Genomic DNA, 22,944 nt, shown 5'->3' with positions numbered 1-22,944 from the left:
GGGTAAATATCTTTTCCATATTCTCTTTTGCAGCCACTGAAAAACTATTTTTTTTCATGATAGTTTTATCTGGAAGCAATACCATAGATGAAAATTCATTTCATGTGTTTTCTGGTGTGATCCATGCACTTTTGATGACATTATTACAGGCAGGTCATCGTGGATGTATTTGATGTTCAGGATGAGGAAGACATTTCCTTCTGCCATTAGAAAAGGTAAAAGAGTTTGGTACTGAATTTGATTTACTGTAATTTCTGATCATTGGACAATGTGGCAGTTTATGTAAGAAACATTTCAGATGTAAAACTAGATTGAAAGCATAATGCACATTCTAGCATCATGTGTATTATTTATAATTATTAGTGACAGATTCAGAGCCTGGGAATCTCAGAGTCTTTTATTCCCCAGGTTTAATCATACTGGAGGCAGTGGACATATATGTGGTTTGCATAGGCCAATTTACTGAAGTGTTTGACATCTAGAAATTAAACACACACACACACACACACACACACACACACACACACACACACACACACAGTCCCCTAAAGATGTATTTTCATCATACAGCATCTTGTGTGGATAACTTTGTCATATGTATACATCTAAATGGATGTTAAAAAGCCCTTGTCTTGCTGGGCATGATGGCTCAAGCCTGTAGTCCCAGCACTTTGGGAGGCCCAGGTGGGCAGATCACTTGAGGCCAGGAGCTCCAGACCAGCCTGGCCAACATGGCAAAACCCAGTGTCTACAAAAAATACAAAAATTATCTGGGCATGTCAGCACATGCTTGTAACCCTAGCCACTTGGGAGGCTGAGGCAGGAGAATCACTTGAACCCGGGAGGCGGAGGTTGCCGTGAGCCGAGATCGTGCCACTGCACTCCAGCCTGGGCAACAGAGGGAGACTCTGTCTCAAAAAAAGAAAAAAGAAAAAAGAAAAAAAAAGCATTATCTTTCCTATGGATAGATATTTCTGCAGATGAAAAGTTTTTTTAAAATATGCTTCTGAGTTAGGAATGGAAGTAGGATGTTTCAGAGAAGTAAGTAGTGGATAATAAAATAGAGGAGGGGCCCAGAGACAGATGTTTGCCAGGCTGTGGCATATCTGATGAGATCACCAGCCATTCCTTCTCATCTTCTGTGGCTCTTCTTCCCATCACCATCACTCACCTCCCGCCATCACTTGTATGTAATAACAGAAATATTTATGATCGCATCCTGCGTGTCTGAGAGCAGGGTGTGTAGGTGGTAGATGTGCTTGTCACTCCCAACCCTGAGGCCTAAAACATATTGCATGAATTTTACTTTTAGTTTCCCATTGGTCTTGAGGAAATCCTTCTAAATAATGTATGCTGTGCTGTCATTCCTCTGTTCACCCCTCCCCAGTATCTTCCTGAGCTCCTGTTGCCTCCAAAATAAAATTCCAGCTACTCAGGTCTCCACCTTCTGGTTCCTGCCAATCTCTCCAATCTTGCTTCTGGCCATTTTCATTACACATTTACTTGAGTCCTAATGAAATGCCTGGTGCTTGAATGCACTTGGCTGTGTCATTCCTCTGAGCACACTCTTTCCTCTGACTGAGATGCCCTCTGGGCCCTTCACCATCTAACAAACATCTATCCCCATTTCCTTCTAGTCTTGAGTACAAGTATGACCTCCTCTGTGAAATTTTCCATGTACTCAGAAAGAATTGATCACTCTTTTCTTCTGGCCACACCTTACCTACTACTTCTACTTTGAGTTTAGTATCTTTATTGAATTTTTGACAATTTATGTGTCATGATCTAGGTGATTGGGTATACCCAGCATCTATAAACCTGCCCAGCTAAAAGCTAGGGCTCACTTTATAAATGTTTGGTGAATAAATGGATATATACATCCTGGTGTTTGAATTCAGTTTAAAGGATTTCAGGCCTCCATATCCGCTTTCTCAGTTAAGGATGTACTCTTTTCCTTAGAAAATAAAACCCCAAAGACTATGAGTTAATACAAATTAATACAATATTTAAAAATAAAAACGAACCAGACAGGAAGCTGTTGTGAAATGGCATGCCTTCTGTAAGAGCAATACATTTTCTTGTCCATACATTATCATTTCTTTCACAATTCGTTGTTCCTGAACATTATCGTTCATCACGTATAAGCAACTGATCCCTCCAAACTCTCTACCCTACCATTCTGATTCTGTTTGTAAGCACAAATGAAATACTTTCAGGCAAAGCAAAAGTGACAATTAAAATGTCCTTAATCCATGCAAATGCATCATTCCAGAATTGGAAGTTACTGTCTTCTTGATAATCTAGAAAGGCCCTTATGACATGTGTCTTTCTTCTTGTGTGTTTGTTTTTATTTTGTTTTGTTTTGTTTTTCCAGTAATTGCTTGAGTGGCTGAGTTAGGTTTCAGTCTGAAGCAGATGGTGGTTGAAACTGATCGAGGCACAGGGCTATGGCCTCCTACTTGGGCAGGTGTGTTACAGTGTTGAACCAGGGATGAGGTGAATGCCAGGAGCATGGATAATAAACAATTATCTATTTTTTAAAATTTTACATATTTCTTATTGATTCAAACAGCTTATCAAAATGTTTAAAACTTTCTGATTTTCTTAACTTATATTAGTACCAGAATCAGCACATCAATGACAAGTATCACATGTGAAATTGCAGAAGCCAAGGACTTTCTACCATTTTGAAAAATTAGAGGAGTAATAGAAATCTCAATGCTGCTGGAGCAATGATAATTATTTGATTATCCATACATCAGAAAGATTTAGACATTTAATGAGTGCCATATATTTTTATAACTAGCACTTCTTTTAACATGAGCCATTTTCAGGGGTGGTAGATAGTCAAATTCTCATTTGAGGTATAGGAAATAATTTCAAAATGTAGTATTAAGAAGAAGAAGGGTTCGGAGTGTAATTCAAACCATGGTCCTGATACCATTGCTACTTTACTGCATCAAATAGACTTCATAAATATCGGGTGGAACGTTTAGGCCACATAAATATCCATGAAGACCCTTTTTGTATAAAGAATAAAAAAGTGTTGGCTAACAGCAAGATGACTGACTGGATTAGGGCACTTCATAAATGCTTTATCAGAACTCACTGTAGCTTTCTCAGTTTCTCAGTTTTTATCATTATCCCCGAGGTGTGCATATCTGATTTAAGGAGACTGGTTAGATATGCAAGCACTTCTTTATTTTATTTTCTTAGAGAAAAAAAATTAATTTCAAGCTCTTTTTTAAGAGCTTTTTTTTTTTTTTTTTTTTTTCCACATACCAATAATATGTAAAAGAGAAATGCCACTCACTCTTACTCTCAGAAGATATTTTAAGAAATCTGCTTAGTGGGTTCATTGTGGAGTAAGGCAGATCCAGAGATGGGGATTCAAGTGCAAGTTATTTATTTGGTATGTGGTTCCTGGAAATGCTGATAATGAAGAAGTAGAATGGGGAGGAGGGGAAGTCCTCAGAAAGTCCAGAAAACTTTCTTTCTAAGCAAGTTTCCAATGAGAGATTGCAATTCTATCCAGATGGGTTCTCTGGGGCCCAAAGCATCATAAGTGGATCTGCAACATCCCACTTCCAGGGTGGGGCAACTGGGGCATTTTACACCAACTCCCAGTCAGTCACTGGCTGAGGGTTGCTCCAGGGGACTCTTTTTTTTCCCCAGTACTGAAACAGGCAGAGTGAGATCTTATGACTAGAGAAGAGCCTCAGGCAAAGAGAAACAAACACTGCAAGTTGAAAATTAGTCCTGCAGGCACTGATGTGGTAAGGCCCAAGGGCATCTGGCCCTTACGGCCTCAGCTCCATCTGCAGCTACCATTCACTTAGTCAGAAATGGCTTGAGTTCCTTAGATACTAATTTCTGCTGTGATAATGGTGAAATACTTTCTGTGGAGAAGAAACCTCCCTGCAGGACTTCCCACAACATCAATAGCAATGCCATCATCATGGCCTCTTAAGCCATTCACAGATGGTTCAAGAGTGTTAATCACAAACCCTTAGACAAAGACTCTGGAAAGCACCTTATTCTTGGGCAATACCCCACAGGCATTCATACAACAGACTTAAAAATTCATCCGCTGGCGCTGGTCCAGTGGCTCATGCCTGTAATCCCTGCATTTTGGGAAGCCAAGGTAGGTGGATCACCTGAGGTCAGGAGTTTGAGACCAGCCTGGCCAACATGATGAAACCCCATTTCTACTGAAAATACAGAAAATTAGCTGGGCATGTTGGTGGGTGCCTGTAACCCCAGCTACTCGGGAGGCTGAGGAAGAAGAATCCCTTGAATCTGGGAGACAGAGGTTGCATGCAGTGAGTCGAAGATTGCAGTGAGCCGAGATCACACCGCTGCACTCCAACCTGGGCAACAAGAGTGAAACTCCATCTCAATTAAAAAAAAAAAAATTAATGAATGGCAATATAATTATTGCAAGGACTTGTGGTTCATGTTGATGAATATCTAATAGGTGTTTCATGCGTATTTGCGGAATGAATTATTATCATTATTATTATTACTAGTATCTTGACCCTTCTTGCAGAATCACACACGCAACTCTTATTCTAGAGAGCGTGGACCCACTCCCCAGGCCAAGTTGTGATTGCTTTATCTGAATTTACCTGCAGACTTGCTAGGAAGTTTGTATCTTGGACTCTGCTGACTGTGCTAAGGAGATTTATAGGAGCCTGATAAATAGTACTTGTATCACAACAGACGCTTTACATTTCTGCCGTGCTGGAATGAAATTTCCCGGCCAGAGCCTTTTCTAAGGCCATTTTTTATGTCAAACTGCAGTCAGTCTGGAGGTGGTGTTGAAGATGGTTATGAATGTTACAGAGCGAGCGAGGCAATGCATTAGCAAAGAATTTCAGTGAAAATGAGTATAAAGGGAGGGGTCTTGGCTCATCAGTACAAGCAGGAAATCCCCATGAAGAGGCTGATTTCACTGGCAAATTTAAATCTAACCTATAACAGACAAAAATGTCTGTTAGGTGCTTACTACCTTCAATAATTACACAAATTTAGTTTCCCTTGGTCTTGTTGTCTCATCGCATTCATATTTATGTTGTTATATGTATATACATCTTCATAAGCCAAGCCAGATTTTTTTTTGGAAATAAACAATAGTTAATTGATCTGAGAACTTGTGATGGCAAACATAGAGATTCAAAGATACTTAGAAGAAAGCAAGACTTGTCATCTATGATCTTTGCTTTCTTCTCTTGTAAAGATAGATTAATACCTGGCCTATGAATTCAAAGAAACAGGTAAGACTTTCTAATGTGAGCCAAAGTGGTTGTTTTGTATAGTGTTTTACAGTAGTTCCTGGGTAGATTTCCACTTCTTTTCTTTTGTAGATTTGCTACAAAATTTTAGCTCAATCATCCAATGAGACAATGTAGTTTTTGTTGCTTGTTTTGGTAGCAGGAGAAAACAAGGAAAGGGGCAAGAGTACCTCCATCTTTTTTTGTGTTCTTTTTCTGTGTTTATTGTTCAGTTTTTGTTTTGTTTTTGGGGGAGTCTGAAACTCCTCTATTACCCTTTTCCCTGAAAGATACAGAAAGGTGGGGATATCCATGGTTGTAGCAGAACAAGTAGATTCCAGAAAGGGGCTGTATATTTCATTGACCCATTCTTAATTCCTAGTGGCAAAGAAATAAATGAGAGAAACACTTTGAATGTAGGTTCTAGTGCTCAGTTCTTAAGTCTAAGTCTTTAACAGAAACACCTGAACCCCTTCATCAAAAACAAAGATTAGAAATATTTTGAATATCAAGATTGGATAGGAAGCAACATTTTATACCACTCTCTTGAAAGAACCACATGACAAATGCAACTGATTAGGAATTGTAATTGAATGGAGGAGGGAACTATTTCCATTGTTTACACTCTATCAGTGACCTGGATGCTACATGAAATCTTAATAAACAAAACAAGCAAACAAAAAAAATCCCCACTTGTTTATGTATCCATTCATTCAAATTTTTCAGCATTAGTTTAAGAAGTTTCATCTGTAAAATTATGTATTTAAGACAGAATGCTACATTTCTCTTTTATTCATATTTCCAAAATTTGTCACATATGGAAAGCTTCAGTTTTTCAGTAGAATTCTTATTTATTATCAAAGACAGCTTTTGTGAGGAAAGCAACACTTTTTTTTTTGACAAACTCAATTTGTTTGCATATAAAATATAATGTGAAAATTAATATTGTACTGTGTTTGCAATACTGTGAAAATACTGGGATCTTATTTTGACTAATTATACATCTTAACTTGTCCTATAATGAAACATTTAGCTGAGATGTAGTCTTGCTTTGCTCTTTCTTTTCAGTAGAGGTGTGAGTTTTTCTCTTTTGGCTGTGTTCCATTTTGTGCAATACGATTGCATTTTCTTTTAAAAAGTCCTCTGCTTCACAACCAACTTTCACTTTCTTGTGTAGAGTTCATATTCACTCTGGAGAGGTTTGCAAATCATAATGAGATGACAGCTTTACAAAGAGCCATGGGATTCTTTGAGATTAAAAATAACAATTGGATATTATACATATTAAGGGTTGCAAATTATGGCCCATGCCGAATCTGCCCTGAGGCCTCTTTCTGTTTGGAACTCAAGCTAAGAATAGTTTTCATATTTTTAAATTATTTTAAAAAATAATATTTTATGATACACAAAAATTATATGAAATTAATTTTCAGTGTCCATAAATAACATTTTATTTGAATACAGCTGCACTGATTCATTTACATATTGTTTAAGACTTTTGTGCTACAACACAAAAATACTTGAGTAGTTATGACAGAGACCATATGGCCAGTAAAGCCTTAAATATTAATTATCTGGCCCTTTACAGAGATATTTGCTGACCTTGGTCTCTCTCTTTCTCTCTTTCCTTTTTATATATAGCTATAGATAGGTAGGTAGATTAATGATCTATTCATCTATATATATGTTTTATCTGCCTATGATCTAGCTGTATCTACATCTCTATATCTACGCTCTATCTGCATCTATTTATATCATATCTATCAAAGAGAAGGAGAAAATGACATTCAATTAAGAAATATAACTGCCATTTAATCTCAAATGTGCTTGGACATATTTATACTAAAATGAGCAAAATTTATAGTAATCAATATCTTGTTCTCATTTATTCTTCATGTGAAAATAGCACACAAATAAAGACAGAAGATCCATCCCATTTCATATGAACACATTATCAGCCCATCTTCATTTACATGGCTATACCACCTTCAGGCAAAGATGAGCTTTGCACTATTAGGCAGATACTGAAGTAAAAATAAACTTCTTTTCAACATGTGATTTTTTCAGCTATCATGTCTTTGGCTCACACAGACTCATAAAAAGCTTTAAATTTACTACATTTCTAAAAGGATACAGTTTGTGCAGTCGGTAACTGTCACATTCTATATAGACATTGGTGAAATACACTCACAAAGCAAATCAGTTATTCCTCTCCTTTGCCCAGAGATGGAAAATCATTCGATCTCATAAAACCTTCTTATTTTATTTTATATTTTTATAGCTAAAGGTATGAAGCTGAATAGTGACTTGGGTGGTATTTGTTGCTTTTAAAATGTCCTTTCTTTAATTTTAATGTCAGCATAGCAAATGGAGAACCACTATTGTTTGTTGCTTGATTATAATCACTTTCCTGAACCAGGAAAATCATAGAGAATGTGTGTGTGTGTGTGTGTGTGTGTGTGTGTGTGTGTGTGTGTGTGTGTATGGGTGGGAGGGTGGGTGGGTCTGTACAAAATAAAAATACAGCATTTAATTTACATGTAGTTTGGGTTATAAATTGTGAAGAGGAGAAAAACTTTTGTTATTTTTTTTAAATCAAGGTCACTGAAGAACTGTGCATATTAGTACTTTAAGTGGATGGTGCTTTCCAATTACAATTAATAATAAAACCTACTTAGATTTTAAAAATAATTGTTTTGCTAGCTAATTCAGGCTAATGTCAAGATAATCCAATCAGTGTAGACATTTAACCATCATTCAATTATTTTAACTACAACGATGTTACAGAGTTTGAAAGGCAAGTGCACATTACATTTCTGCTAAAATAAACACTTCCCATTTCTTATTCTGGAATCACCTTGTAGGCAGGCTTACATAATAACAAGGACTCTTTGAAATTATTTGCTCAGTGTGCTATTAATAATAATCTTTTCATGTTGAATGAATTGAAGATGAAGATCTACTCTTTAGCTCTGACAGTTAAGTGTAATCTTTTAAGAATGTGGGCAAGAGGCAAGAAAGGAAACATGGGGATTTACATTTGTGAACAGTGCTGATCCTGAGAAGACATACTCATAAGGCACCATGAGCAGAGCCTCCATGTAAAGTCAGAATTGTCCTTCCTGTCTACACAGTTAGTTCAACTAATCTTACTGGGGGGACCACATATTGTCTCTATTTCATCACCCTTTCCCTCTACTCACTAGACTCTTCCTCTCTACCCACAAACACTACAGGACGTTCTTTATTTGAATACAGTGAAACTGACTCTGTAAGCTGCCCCTTCCTTACTGATAAACAACTTTATCCAATGTTAGGTCCTTTCAATTTGTTTCAATTTAGGATTTTGAAATAGTTTGAATGCTGTTGGAAATGATACTTTCTGTTATAGAAAACAATCCATTGGAACATTATTCTTGAATGAAAAAAAGGTTATATATTTCCTCTTAAAATAAGATGAATTCCTCTAAAAAGTAATTTTGTAGGAGAAATATTAAGAAACACTATCATCTGAATTTTCACAACATCTCATATTTACAGTGTCCTGCTAAATCTAAAACAGATTCTTTTATTTTCTTTAAAAAAAATTTAAAAAGAACAAGTGTCTTTGCAAAACAGGAAAAAAGTATTGACTTAAACATACAAAAAATTACTGCCTCTTTTTAACCACTTGGATACATGTGTTTTAATAGTAGATTTGTTTACATCATCAAATTCTTTCTATCTTTGCTATATTGGTTTTTCAAAAGTAGACCCTAAATATTATTCCTACTAAGTTTCAGAAATATACAAATAGATACAATATTTTCTGTCCTGAACTGTTAGAATAACCTCTCATGTGATCATATAAACACCAGCCACATTCTAGTTCAAAACGCTTTGGAATTGAAAAGCAGTTTTCAGTTCCTACTTGTAGGTGGGTGATAAAGTCTTCAGGCTTGTTAGGGCTAAAAGCGCCACACATTTTGAAGATAAATTAGTTTCATTTTTGTTACTGTATTGCCAGCTTCTCTTCCAAATTACATTTTTAATAAATTTGATCTATAGCCATTTTGAAGGGTGAAAGCCCATAAACACATCTTTCTGCTTTAATTGCCTTTATAAAGCACTTACTCAAAAGGGCAGTTTTTCTTCCCAATAGTACCACCAGTTTTTGTAAGTGAATCTGCCTGCCTCTCAGGATAAACTGAAACTCACTGCTAAAAATGAATCCTGTACTGTGGGGTGTTAATATATTCGTTCACACAAATTTTTATTGCAACCAAAAGGAAAATAATTGCCTTTTCAAGGAGGTTGTATGACATTAACAGGTAACATTTATATTCCAATTTATTTACAATTATATTCTACATATCATGGTCCCATTGTCAGATCAATGCTGTTTGTGACTCGCAGGCAGTTAAAAAAACCACACCCTTTGTCATAGAACAACAGGCTTGAGCAAGTTTGCTACTGGGCACTGAGCCACATGAATCCATGTATCTTTCTCTTCTCTATTTGTGTGTACACTCCTCCCTGGGTGATCTCATCCAGAGTCATGAACTTGCATTCCATCTACACACCCATTCCTCTGTCATTTGGATCTCTACTCTCATCTCTCCCTAGAGTTCAGACTTGTACCGCCTACTGGCTCTTCACTTTGACCGGCTAACTGATGCTCAAATTCAATGTATCGAAAGCAGAACTCTTAAGTCTTCCTGCAACCTGTCTTCCCCATCTCAGTCCCTACCGTCAACATTTCATACTAGGACCCAAAACCTTGTAGAAATCTGTGACTCCTCTTTATCTCCCACATTCCTCATCTATTAGCAACTCCAGTGGTCTCTAACTGCATAATACAAACATGTACACACAGAATCTGACCATATCTCAACATCTATTCTGTGACTGCTCCAATTAAGCCACAATCTTCTCTCACCTGGATGGTAACATACTACTGAAGGGGTTCTGTGGCTCTGATAATTCTCTAACCACCGGCTATAGTGAAATATATTCACATATTTTAAAATATGAATTAGGTAATTTCTCAGCCATGCTCAAGACTGGCCAATGGTCTCTATCACACTCAGAATGAAGTCCAAGCCCCATGGGCTACAGTGGCACATGTGAGGCAATCCTTACCTAATTGCTCTTCTCACCCCAGTCTCCCCCTCATGCATATTGCTCTAGCCATGTTCACTGACCTTCATGCTTTCTGTGAACAAACCAAGCCCACTCCTGCCTCAGGCCTTTGTACTTTCTCTTCTCTCTGTCTGGAACACTCTTCCCCTGGTTTTTGGATGGCTCACTTTCCTACTTCATTCATATTTCAGCTCAAATGTCAATTCCTTCGGAAGGCCTTTCCTTTCTAATCTAGCATCTTCTACTCCATCTGTCACTCTGTAATTGTGCCCTTATAACATTTTTTTTTTTTTTCTACGTAGGTCTTATTGCTCTCTGAACTTTCATTATACTTATTTATTTTTCTATTCATTTATGGAATTTTTCTTGTCTCTCCCAGCAGAAGGTTGGCTCCATGAAAGATAGGAGCTAGTCTCTTTTCTTCCCCACTGGATCCCTTTTGATTTCTGCATCCTTTGAAGAAACAAATAAATCTTCCCACATAGGGATATTCGATTCCACTATGGTGTAGACAGCCACTAGGTATGGGATGTGGAAGATATAAAGTAAACTCAGACACTGAAATACTAGGCCCAAGTCAGCAGATGCACTTCCTGCCTCAGTCACGATTTCCTCAGCAATTGCAAGAATGTGGGAGGGGAGAAAGGGGGAAGTAAAGAAAGAAGTGTTGAGGCGTTGGCATTCTGGGACGAATACTAAGAATATGTGGGGCAAAAAAAAATTACTGTGAACATCTCACTTCCAATAACACATAAGAAAGCAATTGAGTCAAACTGGAAAGTGAAAATCAGAAATTCATGATTTTTAAAAAAAGTTTCTGATTTCCCATGCAAACTCAGAAGTCATTACATTTTGGCAGTTGTAAATATTGCTAGGAAGCATTTTAACAATGCAGACTTTTGAGCCTCTGGGATTTGGGTTTGTTCTCCAGAGAATTCCAATGCAGGTGGTCCATGTACATGTTTTGAAGAATGGGGACTGGGAGCAGTGAGTGCTCTAAACTATTTTATTTCAATAAAGAAAGGAGAAATATTTTCTAGCTTCCTTTCGATGCACAATAAAAATATATTTTTTTCACATATTTATTTATTATTTTACTTTAAGTTTGGGGTACATGTGCAGAAGGTGCAGGTTTGTTACATAGGCATACATGTGCCATGGTGGTTTCCTGCACCCATCAACCCATCATCTAGGTTTTAAGCCCTGCATGGATGTCTTAATGCTCTCCCTCCCCTTCCCCTCCACCCACCGACAGGCCTCAGCGTGTTAGGTTCCCCTCCCTGTGTCCGTGTGTTCTCATTGTTTAACTCCCACTTATGAGTGAGAACATGCAGTATTTGGTTTTCTGTTTCTGTGTTAGTTTACTGTGAATGATGGCTTCCAGGTTCATCCATGTCCCTGCAAAGGACATGAGCTCATTCATTTTATGGCTGCGTAGTATTCCATGGTGTATATGTGCCACATTTTTTTTTATCCAGTCTATCAGTGATGGGCATTTGTGTTGGTTCCAAGTCTTTGCTATTGTAAATAGTGCTGCAATAAACGTATGTGTAGATGCACGATAAAAATATTTTTAAGATCATCTATGAAAACATCAATCATGGCTGATTTATTTCAACATATTCACAAGGCATTATTTTCATAAACTTATAATCAATTTTCAAGAATGTCATTAAAACAGTTTTAGCATTGCCTCAGCCCCTCCATTGGTGAAAACTAGGACGATTACAGCATCTATATCACATGATTATTCAAGCATGTTAAGTGATGGAAACACTTAGAAAAGTGCCTGGCCTATAGTAATCTCAGTAAATATAGCAATTGTTATTATTATTACTAATTGAAATCATGCTCTACAAAACTTTTAAAGTTTCATTCATTTGACTATAATCTTAATTGGTTTACAACAGCTTTTGCTTAGGGTATAAACTGATATCTAAATTTTTATACATTCTGGTTAGGCACATAAATATTCTGTATCAGAAAAATCACAAAGTTTACCTCAGTCTGTGTGATAATTAACTCAATTTTAATCTCTAAGGGTGAACTGAAATAGGTATTTCTTTTGAATCCACACTGCTACACTTTTAAAAGTCATGAATTTTTACTGTAAAAAATCAGGAAATGCAGAAAAATATTACCTATAATATAACCTGTAATCCATTAATATATTCCATGCAAAATGTCATCTTATGGTCTGTATAAATTTTTTTGTTGAAACAAAGTCTCACTTTGTTGCCCACTCTGGTGAGCAGTGGCACAATCAACTCACTGCAATCCCCACCTCCTGGGTTTAAGCAATTCTCATGCCTCGGCCTCCTGAGTCGATAGCACTACAGGTGCCCGCCACCATGCCCTGCTACTTTTTATATTTTTAGTAGAGACAAGGTTTCACCATGTTGGTCAGGCTGGTCTCAAACTCCTGACCTCAGGTGATCCACTCGCCTGTGCCTCCCAAAGTGCTGGGATTACAGGCGTGAGTCACCGTGCCCAGCTGCATAAAAAAATTTTTATAAAAGTAATGCCAAAACTTTACATATTTCTTATTTTTTTCAATAAAATAGACTTAAAAATTTATTCTATGTTAATTTTCACTTTATTAATCTCGTTGTTCAATTATGTGACTCCTGGAAATTAAAAAGACGGTGTGCCTTTATAGACAAAGTGCAGGCACTATTTCATCGGGGGAAAAAAGGAAAGTACGGTGCCCTGATATAAATCCGTCAGTGTGCCCTTCCAGGATTCCTCAAGGAATGAAAATTTTCCAGGTGTACGATCCCCAGAGTGATCTTTGAGTGAAGACAGCAAGTGTGTCCTACCTAGAGCTTCCTAATGGAACACTTTAAGGATAGCTGCTAGTTTAATTATGCGCAATGCGTTAACATTTGAATAGTGGCAAAAGAGAAGTCAAGTAATACTTAATCTGCTTTAATTATGTATTATTTTAGAAGAGGATATTTTCTTAACAGGAACTCTCACTCAAAATTGCAGCTTTGTGCTTTTAGCATAGATACTTAACGCACAGCCCAGTTACTGAGTAGTCACGTGGTCAGACGTACCTTTGCATAATATTGTAGAGAATTTTCTTTTAACTGACAAGTGAGTGGAAATCATGCCAACATTTCTTTCTTCCTTTTAAAAAAATTGTTGCAGGCTTGTGCTCTACAGACAATACACCCATCCTTCAACTATACAGCTTCAATATAATTGTATTTCCCTTTATTTCTCACTTTTATGTCTTTGTTTTGAAAGGCAATGGTGTGTAGATAAAAGCTTACGAGTAAGATAGACAGTAAATTGAATTTCACCTCTCTGTTTGTTTACTGTGTGACCTTGGGCAAGTTGTTTAACCCGCCTAATTCTCAATTCTCTAATGTGTAAAATGGAGAATTGAATTTTATATTTTATATTTCTGTTATATATTTATAATTCTGTTGTGAAATTTGAATAATAAGAAGCATAGAGATCATCTGTCACCTTATGCTGTCTCAATATAAGTCTCTTTCCTTTCCTTTTATTGTATTGTACTTTTCTACATATTTCTTTGTGTACTTGTCACATATTTTAAATTTCCTCATCTCTTTTGCTTTCATTATTTCCAGGATGATCTCAGCGACATAAGATACGTCTGGGCCCATCCGACTTACCAGTCTCTCACTCTCTTTCTTTTTGCTTTTTGTTTTTTCATCTTTACATTTACTTTCTTTCAAATCGAACATGTTTTTTCTTTGGAGAAAATCTGAAGGTGTCATATACAAGTACATAACAAACAGCTTCACCTCAGTCCCTTATCATTTTAATTTATTTTTCGTCTTCCTATGGTGATGAAACCTAATATATAACATATTCATATGTATTCCCAACTTATCTAACAAACCATCTCCTTGCAAGTTTTTCTTGACCTAAATGGTACAAAACAGCCTTAGCTACGTTCTTTGTCATGATACCAGAATACAATCCACTGAATACCTTATGGCCCAGGACTGCATGGGCCACATCCTGCCTCTTGTCAGACTAGCATCTTTTCCTGGAAAACCAATTTTATCAGGACAGTGATGTTTGTCACTTCTAGTTCTTCATACATTCTCAAACATCCTTTAAAAATATGATCACTGCATTATTTTATTGTGTTAGCTATTTCACTGTTATTTATGATTTTTTAGCTGAGATAAGGTATACAGTTTAGAGTCAGTCCACGGGGACTGAGGACACCTCTCTTTTTCAACTCACTGGTTATCCAGTCTCCAGGTTGTGGAGTGAGGTCTCACATTCAATCACTGGATTTTTCATCTTGGGCTTCTTTTCTGTTTTTGAAGCCATATAATTTTCTTTAAATGTCTTTTCTTAAAATTGAAACAGTTAAATTATCCAATTTCTTTTCCATTTTTTTTTTTTTTGCCATCCATTTGCACTCTGAACCCATCAACCTCTCCTCTCTTCATGAGCACAATAAGATGTTTTAGCATGCGCCTTCATTTTTGCCTTACCCTCCTTTTTTTCTTTCCTTCAGTTTGACTGTACCAATACAAATGGCCCTCATTTTGCTCTCTGATTTATGCGGCAATTCCTCATCCTTGTTTTCCCCTGACTGCTCTCATTAAATGTATCTCAAACTAAAAGTATCTTCAGGCTATGAATTGTTTGAGCTTCATTTCTTCTTCTCAGAGTGCTTCCTCTAGAACTTTCTCGATGGACTCCGATGTCCTGACAAAGGAATAAAATTTTTCACGCCTTGGATATTTCTTCTAGAATTTGAATCATCTTCTTGTTCTGTAGGAATAAGGTTATCTTCCAAGTGTATTTTCTAATATATGCAGCTTTTATGGAAGATATTAATGATTTGAAAAGTTGAACTTTTCTTTTTCTCTTACACATAAACTCTCACAGTCCAGTGACTCATCTTTTAGAAGTAATTTTTCAGCCTTTCTGCAGGTATATATATGTAAACATTTTAAATTCTGTATTTGTTTTAGATTGGTTCTATATCTTTGCACCCTTTGTTTAGTTTTATTTACTGTTAGTCCTCTCAATTTTTTTTTCTAAGTAAATCTTATATTCTCTTTAAATGCAGCTGTTTTTCTTTTTTAAGGAAAGGAGACATATCCTTAAATAACCTATCCATTTGTGTTTCTTGGTGCCATTGTCTGAGAGGAAGAGGGGGCTGCAGCATTTGCTATAAAATCAAATCTCTCTTTTTCCACAATTGACATCCATAATCATCCATCTCAGGGTTAGTTCATTTACCTCTGAAATGTTTACATGCCCCGTCAGCTAATGTGATGGTTGCAGATATACTCACTCTCAGTACAGCTATTTCCCAATTTCCAGACTCACAATAAAACAAGTTTATTTAGTTTGAGTTCCAAAGGCTGTAACTCTAGCTTCTGCATTTTAATTATCTGTTTTGATTATCTTCTTTTCAATTGTGATGTGCTCGTATTTATCCTTCAGGATCTTGTGCCAAACCTCTTTTTTCCTTTTCATGATTCCTCATAATCCACAGACTTATAGAAACACAGTATTCCTTCCTGTTTTTCTCTTTTTTGTTTTGAATTTGAGTTTCATGTATTTTGGACTTTCCTTTGATTTATTTAGTGATAATTTTGTCCTCTCCGTTATGTATTTTCTTTTTCCTCTATAAACTTCCCCCCAATTTTTGTTCCAATGTACACATTCTCTTTCCTTCTACAAAAATCTTGCTTTTTCTTCTTTTTATTTCTACAGCTCTTGATCATTACTCGATACTTCATATACTTGTCTTTTATTCTTCTTCCACTATTATGATTTAAATTATTAATTTTTAATCATCTCCTCATCTCTACCTAAAGCTACTTTGAATAATTTTCCGTATCAATTGATTCTAGGACTCAATATTTTCGTTGTGTATAATTTTATTATCATGCGCTTTTAGGACTTTTCATAAACACTTCCCCTTCATCACAAAAATTACAAAAGGTACAATAACAGCTTAGCAGCTAGTATTATGCAGTGCTTAATAATGTTTAGGAAGGGCTTAATACTATTTATGAAAAGCTTTCTCTATGCCAGGCCCTCTGCTATGTGTTTTACCTGGCAGAATTCTCTGACTCAGCTACTGTTAGCCTTTCATTTTGTAGGGGACAAAACTGAATTTTGCAGAAGCTATCCAAGTTAGGGTTTAGTTTGCTGAGGGTCACACAGGAGTAAGAGGCAGATCTAGTATTCAACCAGCTAGTCGGACTCCAAAGTCCCCCCCAACCCCTGCCTACCCCTGCCAGGAATAAATCTTCCTCCCAGAGTAAGCTTTATTTAGGCGTCATTATAGTGTGGGGCAAGACATGAAATTAAAGGCCTAGAGAAATCACTTGGATACTGTGATACAGGCCACACAGCATACAGTGGTGAGCACATTCATCCAAGTGGTGCCGCTGCCCTTCTTCTCCAGCTGAGATCTGCCATGTGCTCGTGAGGATTGGTCAGGATTTGCAAGAGTTCTTAATCAGCCAAGGTAATTAGAAATCCAAGTATTTTGCGTGTGACGTTTCCCATTGGAAAAGTTGTATCTCCTTAAAAAAATTATACATCATGCTGGCTAACCAAAGACATCTGTATGTGTAATACAATCTGTGGAATTTGACACCTCCGTTTAACTGACTCCTAAACCTATTATATCCCATGGATACCATTTTTCCTCTAGAAAAACATAATCAGGAATATGGTGCCTGTCACACCTCGATTCTCACCCGGAGAATATGCTCTAGAACCAATGAACTAGGTTCAAATCTCAGCTTTTCCACATGACATTATGCAGTTTACTTAACCATTCTGTGCCTCTGTTCTTTGCTTATTAATATAAAAATAGAAATAAAATTGTCTGCATCAGAGAATTTTAAATAGTTGCCTTTAAAAATAATTTTCACCAGTTTCACTGGAGAGTGGGGGAGTAAAACTTCTCACCTGCCATGCCAACAGTCAGTTCACCATTGGGTTTTTATGAGGATTGAGTACGTTAATATTTGCATATTTAATAAAATACTGGAAGAACAAGAATAAGAAAAGATCACTAGGCTTTAACTCAGGCTCTCTGAAATTTGAATTGAAATTTTTAATCCACTTGCTATATAACCTTGGGAGAGTCACCTAAATGCCATTTGTGTCCTCATCTGTAAAAATGTATTTTGTTTTGAAAAATATATGTGTTATCTTATTATCTCAAGGTATTTGAGGATCCCTCATGTCTATTCTTTACAGAAGCAAAATATCCCATTTTTCCATTGTATAGTACAATGCCAACTCCTGAAGATGTTGCTCTACATGGTCAAAGGGTCAGCATACTGCAGGCAACCAAAGGTCAAGACAAATTTACAAGATCCCTCCATACTGCTGTCACTATCCAGCTTACCAATAGTGCCTTCCTAGTTAGTGTCTATCTGGTCTCAGTAAAATAATACAGAGTCACACAAAGGACATGAGCTTTTGGAGCAGCCTTATGCACACTGAGTTCTATTAATGATGTGGCTATAAAAGGAGGCTGAAGTAGTCATGGCTGAATGTTAATTTAACTACAGCCATATATAGTGCAGTTTGGAGCGTAGGAAGAAAAGGTATCCTATTAATATCTATGAGTGTGTTAGGACTCCCATGTACCAGTCAGGGTGAGTGACATAGCAGTCCTAAAGAACAAACTTTATGAGCCACAAAGTGTTCTTGGAATTGAAGATCTGGGAAAATCATGAATATTTCCCCAAGACTTTTACCTTTGAGAATAGCAATACTGTTCCATAGCATAGTGCTTGATATTATTTAAGAATTAATTTTAGAATGGTTTCTTCTAGTTTTATTGATCAGAGGCTGAAGCTGCTTGTTTAAAAGGAATTGTTCGAAAGTGTCTAAGTTGAAGGATTGAGAAAAGGCTTTTGGGTTTATGTTGGCTAGGTCAATGAGAAATAGCTCAACAAGACAGGAAGATAAGAGAAGACCACACTTCGTTAACAAGACTTTCTTTGGTCGCTCATCAACTTTATAATTATTGGAGTCCTCTAATAACATTTACCTTCTGCTTCTCTTTCAGCAGGTTTTGCTTCGTATTAAACTTACTTATTTATGTGTCCTCAGATTGTGTGTTGCTTATAGTCAGAAAATGTCTTTGCCCTAGAGTTTCTCTGCACCATCTAGCACAATGTCTTTCAAGTGTGATGAGTATAACTGTTTGTTGAATGAACAAAAATACACGTGTCTTTACACAGGTACACATATATACTCATCCTGAGACATTACCTACTTATGTTCCACTGATCTCAATATATGTTTCAGTTCATATGACTCTAATACTCTTAATTTCTTTTAGAATAGGTTGAGCCTTGTTTAAAAGAAGAGGGAGAGTTTTACACACACACACACACACACCCCCCCACACACACAGACTTAGCACACCCTTGGCAGAATTCTTGATCAGTCAAGGCAATTAGAAATCCAAGTATTTTGTATGTGAAGTTTCCCATTAGAAAAGTTGTATCTCCTTTAAAAAAATCATACATTGTGCTGGCAAATCAAAGACACATGCATGTGTAATACAATCTGGGATTAGACACCTCCATTTAACTGACTCCTAAACCTCTTATAACCCATGTATACCATTTTTCCTTACCCCAAAGAATTCATCAAATCAAAATCCACAGAAATCTGAAGGAACTAAAACTTTTTAAATTCTGTCTCTAATTAATATTCATAGATCTGTGGTTATACAATATTTGATTCCGAAGTCATTTAAAATGGATTAATGGAACAAAAGCTTTATGGTTACTAATAAGGACTAAATGTACATTATGATCATTAAATAATAGAAATTCCTAGAAACCTGATTGTATACGTATAGGAAAACTAATGCAAAACTACAAAGTTTCAAAGATGATTTTTTGAAAAAAAAAAAAATTCTTAACCAAACACCATTTCCCTTGATAGATTTGCTGCCCATGGTAATGGAGTCAAATACCTGCAGAAGAACATAATCAAAACTCAAAGGAAAGTAAGGAGGAGCAAGTTTTTTAAAAGGAATATTGTTTGCCATCCTGTTGTTACTCATTCTTGTTGATAATTGATTTTGTGCTTAAATCTCATAAGAATAAACAGTTTTTAGCAATGCTTTAAATTCTTAGCATTTTCTAGGAAGCGGTTGTGATCAGTGAATCAGATCTGACTTAATCTGATGAATGAGTATTATTTTCAATAGAAAAGCCAAGAAGCGCTGGATACTATTCGAATGCTTCCTAAACCCTATTTCAACACTTCTCAGATTGAACTTACTCTTTTCCTCCAGATATGTGCTCTTCCTTTTATGTCTCCTGTCTCCATCAATACATTACCTTCCTTCTAATCACCAGAGCTAGACAGTCCTGGTTATTGTTGATACATTCTTTCTCATCCGCAGCCACATTTAATAGATCAATTATCCTCTGAAAACTCTTTCCTGCCTTGCTTTTCCCACTGCCACTAGTTCAAGCCTTTGTCATCTTTTTCCTACTGCAATAATCTCTCACTGGCCCTTCCCTCTCAATTCAACTTTCTATAATACCACTGGATTTATCTTCCTAAAACACTAATAAGCTTACATTGCTTCCCAGGTAAAAAAAAAAAAAAAAAAAAAAAAATAGAAGAAATGATTTCTAAAAGCACAGATGTCTTTCCATTTCAATCTGGGTGCCAGCAGGCATATTTTGTTTAGTCCATGGTCTAAAATTTTTTTGATTGGTCAACATTTAATAATTTGTAGAATCAACTTATGATATTTACTGCTTTTCTTGAAAAAGAGCAACCAGCAATGGTAGGTTGGGATTTCTCCCTTTGGACTGATTTGCTGTCCCCACGTATTCCTGTAAATGTAAGGCTTCTCTATGTCACTACAGTCCCCATCGCTCCCTGTTGTCCCCATGTCTCCTTAGCAATGACAACTTCTGTTGCTTTCACTTGTCATATCTTTTTTCACTGTAGTTTTTCTTATCCCCAGCCCACTTCCTCCTACTGTATGAGAATGTCCATGTTTCTTAGCACAGCATTCAAGGCCCTTATATGTTGGCTTCATTATCCTCTCCTCATTTTATCTTCCTCTATATCCCACTTTGTATTTTAGCCATATTAGACTGCTACCTGTTCCTAGAACATGTATGAGCTGGGGGTTTCAAGTACAGATGGACTCAGACTGTTTGGGGTCAAATTTCAATCTTTATTAGCTCTGTTATCTTGCATAAACTACCTACCCTCTCTGTGGCCTGGGTATTTCATTTTTGTAGTGGAGATGTTGGTTCCTACCTTCTACAGTTATGATACTGATTTAAGAGAGTTAATACATAGGAAACTTTTGGCACTTAATAAATGCTCAGTAAATTTTAGGTATTGTTAATTTCCCACCAAATATTTAACTCATGAAGTTCCATCAGTTGAGCATATCTTTTTTTGTTTTGTTTTTTGCCTGGTGCACTTCTACCTCTTTAATGGTCAACATAAGTGCTACATTCGGGAAATGTTTTCAATTTCCCCCATCAGAATTAATGACTCCTTTTGTTTATGTAAATATTCATAGCCTAATTTGGTTATACCTCTTTTATGGATTTACCATATCTCCCACTGGATTTTCAACAACTTCAAGGAAAGGAGCAGATCTTACGTGTGACTTTATGTTCTGAATATCTAGATTAGTGCTGTACAAATAGTAAATGTTCAGAAAAAGTATTGCTTGAAGAGAAGTGAATTTTGAGCTTGTCTTTGATGAATCAAGTAATTAGAAGCTGAGTGAATCTTAAAGAGAATTATGTACAATTCACTTACTGGAAAAGTGGAAAAAAAAACCCAAATGGATGTGGAAATTAAGTAATTTTACTATGGACAATTAATGAAGTAGAACAAGGACTAGACCCCCAACACCATCACCCTGAACTTGCACTTCTGTTTTTTGTTTGTTTTTAAAGAAAAGTATTAATGAGGAGCCCCTACATTACAATAATAGTGGGGTCATGCCGGCAGGTCTCCTGGAAGGTAATTGTCTGCCAATGTTATGCCAGCAAACCACATGTCAGGATGAAGATGGTGGCAACAACCATATTGCTGAGGGACTATAATTTATAAGGTACAAACTTGCCATTGTCAGCATCTCTTCTGTGCAGCAGACTTGTACCATCTTCCCACTCGTCTCAGATCACTCATTCATATGCTGCCCTTATTTCCACTCAGAGGACATGAGCTGGGGAGGGAACTTGAGGGTAGGGAGCCTTTTTCAATCTATTTTGTAGCTCCGGTATCTAGAAGATTTCTCAGCAAATTATAAACACTCAGTGGATTTTTTTTTTTTTTTTTTCAGTAAATCTGTGGAACAAAAGTCTCAAGAAGTAGAACACGGAGCTGTGGAGATAGATCACAAGATAGAGTCAACAATTTGCTAGGCTCATGTAACGACTTATTGCTGAGGACTCACTGCTGTCTGTTCATAACACTTATCTTCGTTTCTTTATACTCCATACTGGACTCAATAGATAGAAATGATTAATTCCCAGTAGAACTTTTCTATGTGTGCTCTAGGCTATTTTTTTCCACTTTCTATTATAAATTTAGTTTGCCACTACACCCAATTTTTTTCTTTTCCTGCTGTGGGCACTATTACAATACCTAAAAACTCTCAATTTAAGTAGCAGTTTGTGGTTTCTCCCAAAACTAAGAGCCAGCATATAACAGCAAGAGGAGATATTTCAACAGTAGCTGATGACAAAATAGATGTTAATCTTGAGACCACATCTATATCTTAAAGTGTTCTTGTGCACATAGGTTAAAAAAACACATCCATGTAGGATGGTTAGATTCAAAAGCCTAGAAGGTATAAGTTTAGAGAAACTGTGAGTACTGAAAAATTTAAAAGAAATTGGAACCTCAAGGTTTGAATGGAAAGCCTATTTCTTTGCAGAAGGAAGGGGAGGGTGGCGGGGGTTTGTGAATGCTTTTTATTTTCAGCCTCAGATGCTCTCATAAGAAAGAAAACCCAAGACTAGGTGAGAATTGTGTGGCTTCATTTTGTCAAAACATATTGCTACTTATAAGATTAGGGATGCTGCCAATAAAATATTTCTTCAACCCCCGAGGTTCTACAAGAATAGACTCTTGGATAAGATTATTGTTAACAGCACAAGTGTTGATATAGCCACGAGTTAATAGCTACTGGCAAACAGCAGCCTTTTTTGTTCTGTGTGAATAGTTCTTCCTCTACTACTCTGCCAAACTAAGCACATTTGGTGTGTTTTCAAAGTGGCACAGAGGAGGTCAATTCATTAATCATTCTCAAATAGTGGGAAGCATAGACTCCTGTCTAGGAAGCCACTGGAAATGCAGTCTTTTCTGTTTTCCATTTTTAGTTAGTAGGTGATATTCTTTCCCTTAAAAATTTCTTCCTTCTTTGTCCTACTTCCTCAATGTCCTGTACATTTCTCATCTCTTTATGTGAGAATTCAAATGAACTGATTATTTTTAAGTAGAGAATTGAGTGGGATTTGATAAAAATAGGATATTTTGTTTTTAATCATGTTTTACTCTA

The 22,944-nt window shown here is 36.5% G+C and overlaps 1 long non-coding RNA gene across 1 annotated transcript in view; it reads right to left on the bottom strand.

Moving 5' to 3' along the window:
• Positions 1 to 5,263: 5,263 nt before the first annotated feature.
• The window catches only part of LOC104657806, a 26,284-nt gene continuing 8,603 nt past the window's right edge, over positions 5,264 to 22,944 (bottom strand). The window contains exon 2 of the long non-coding RNA XR_004057180.1: positions 5,264 to 5,651. This is a non-coding gene — a long non-coding RNA (uncharacterized LOC104657806). The remainder of the gene's footprint in view (positions 5,652 to 22,944) is intronic.

Source organism: Rhinopithecus roxellana, chromosome 5 (assembly GCF_007565055.1).
Source record: "Rhinopithecus roxellana isolate Shanxi Qingling chromosome 5, ASM756505v1, whole genome shotgun sequence".
Classification (NCBI taxonomy): Eukaryota; Metazoa; Chordata; class Mammalia; order Primates; family Cercopithecidae; genus Rhinopithecus; species Rhinopithecus roxellana.
Note: the sequence above shows the minus strand (reverse complement) of the source record. Positions and strands in the feature narration are given on the sequence as shown.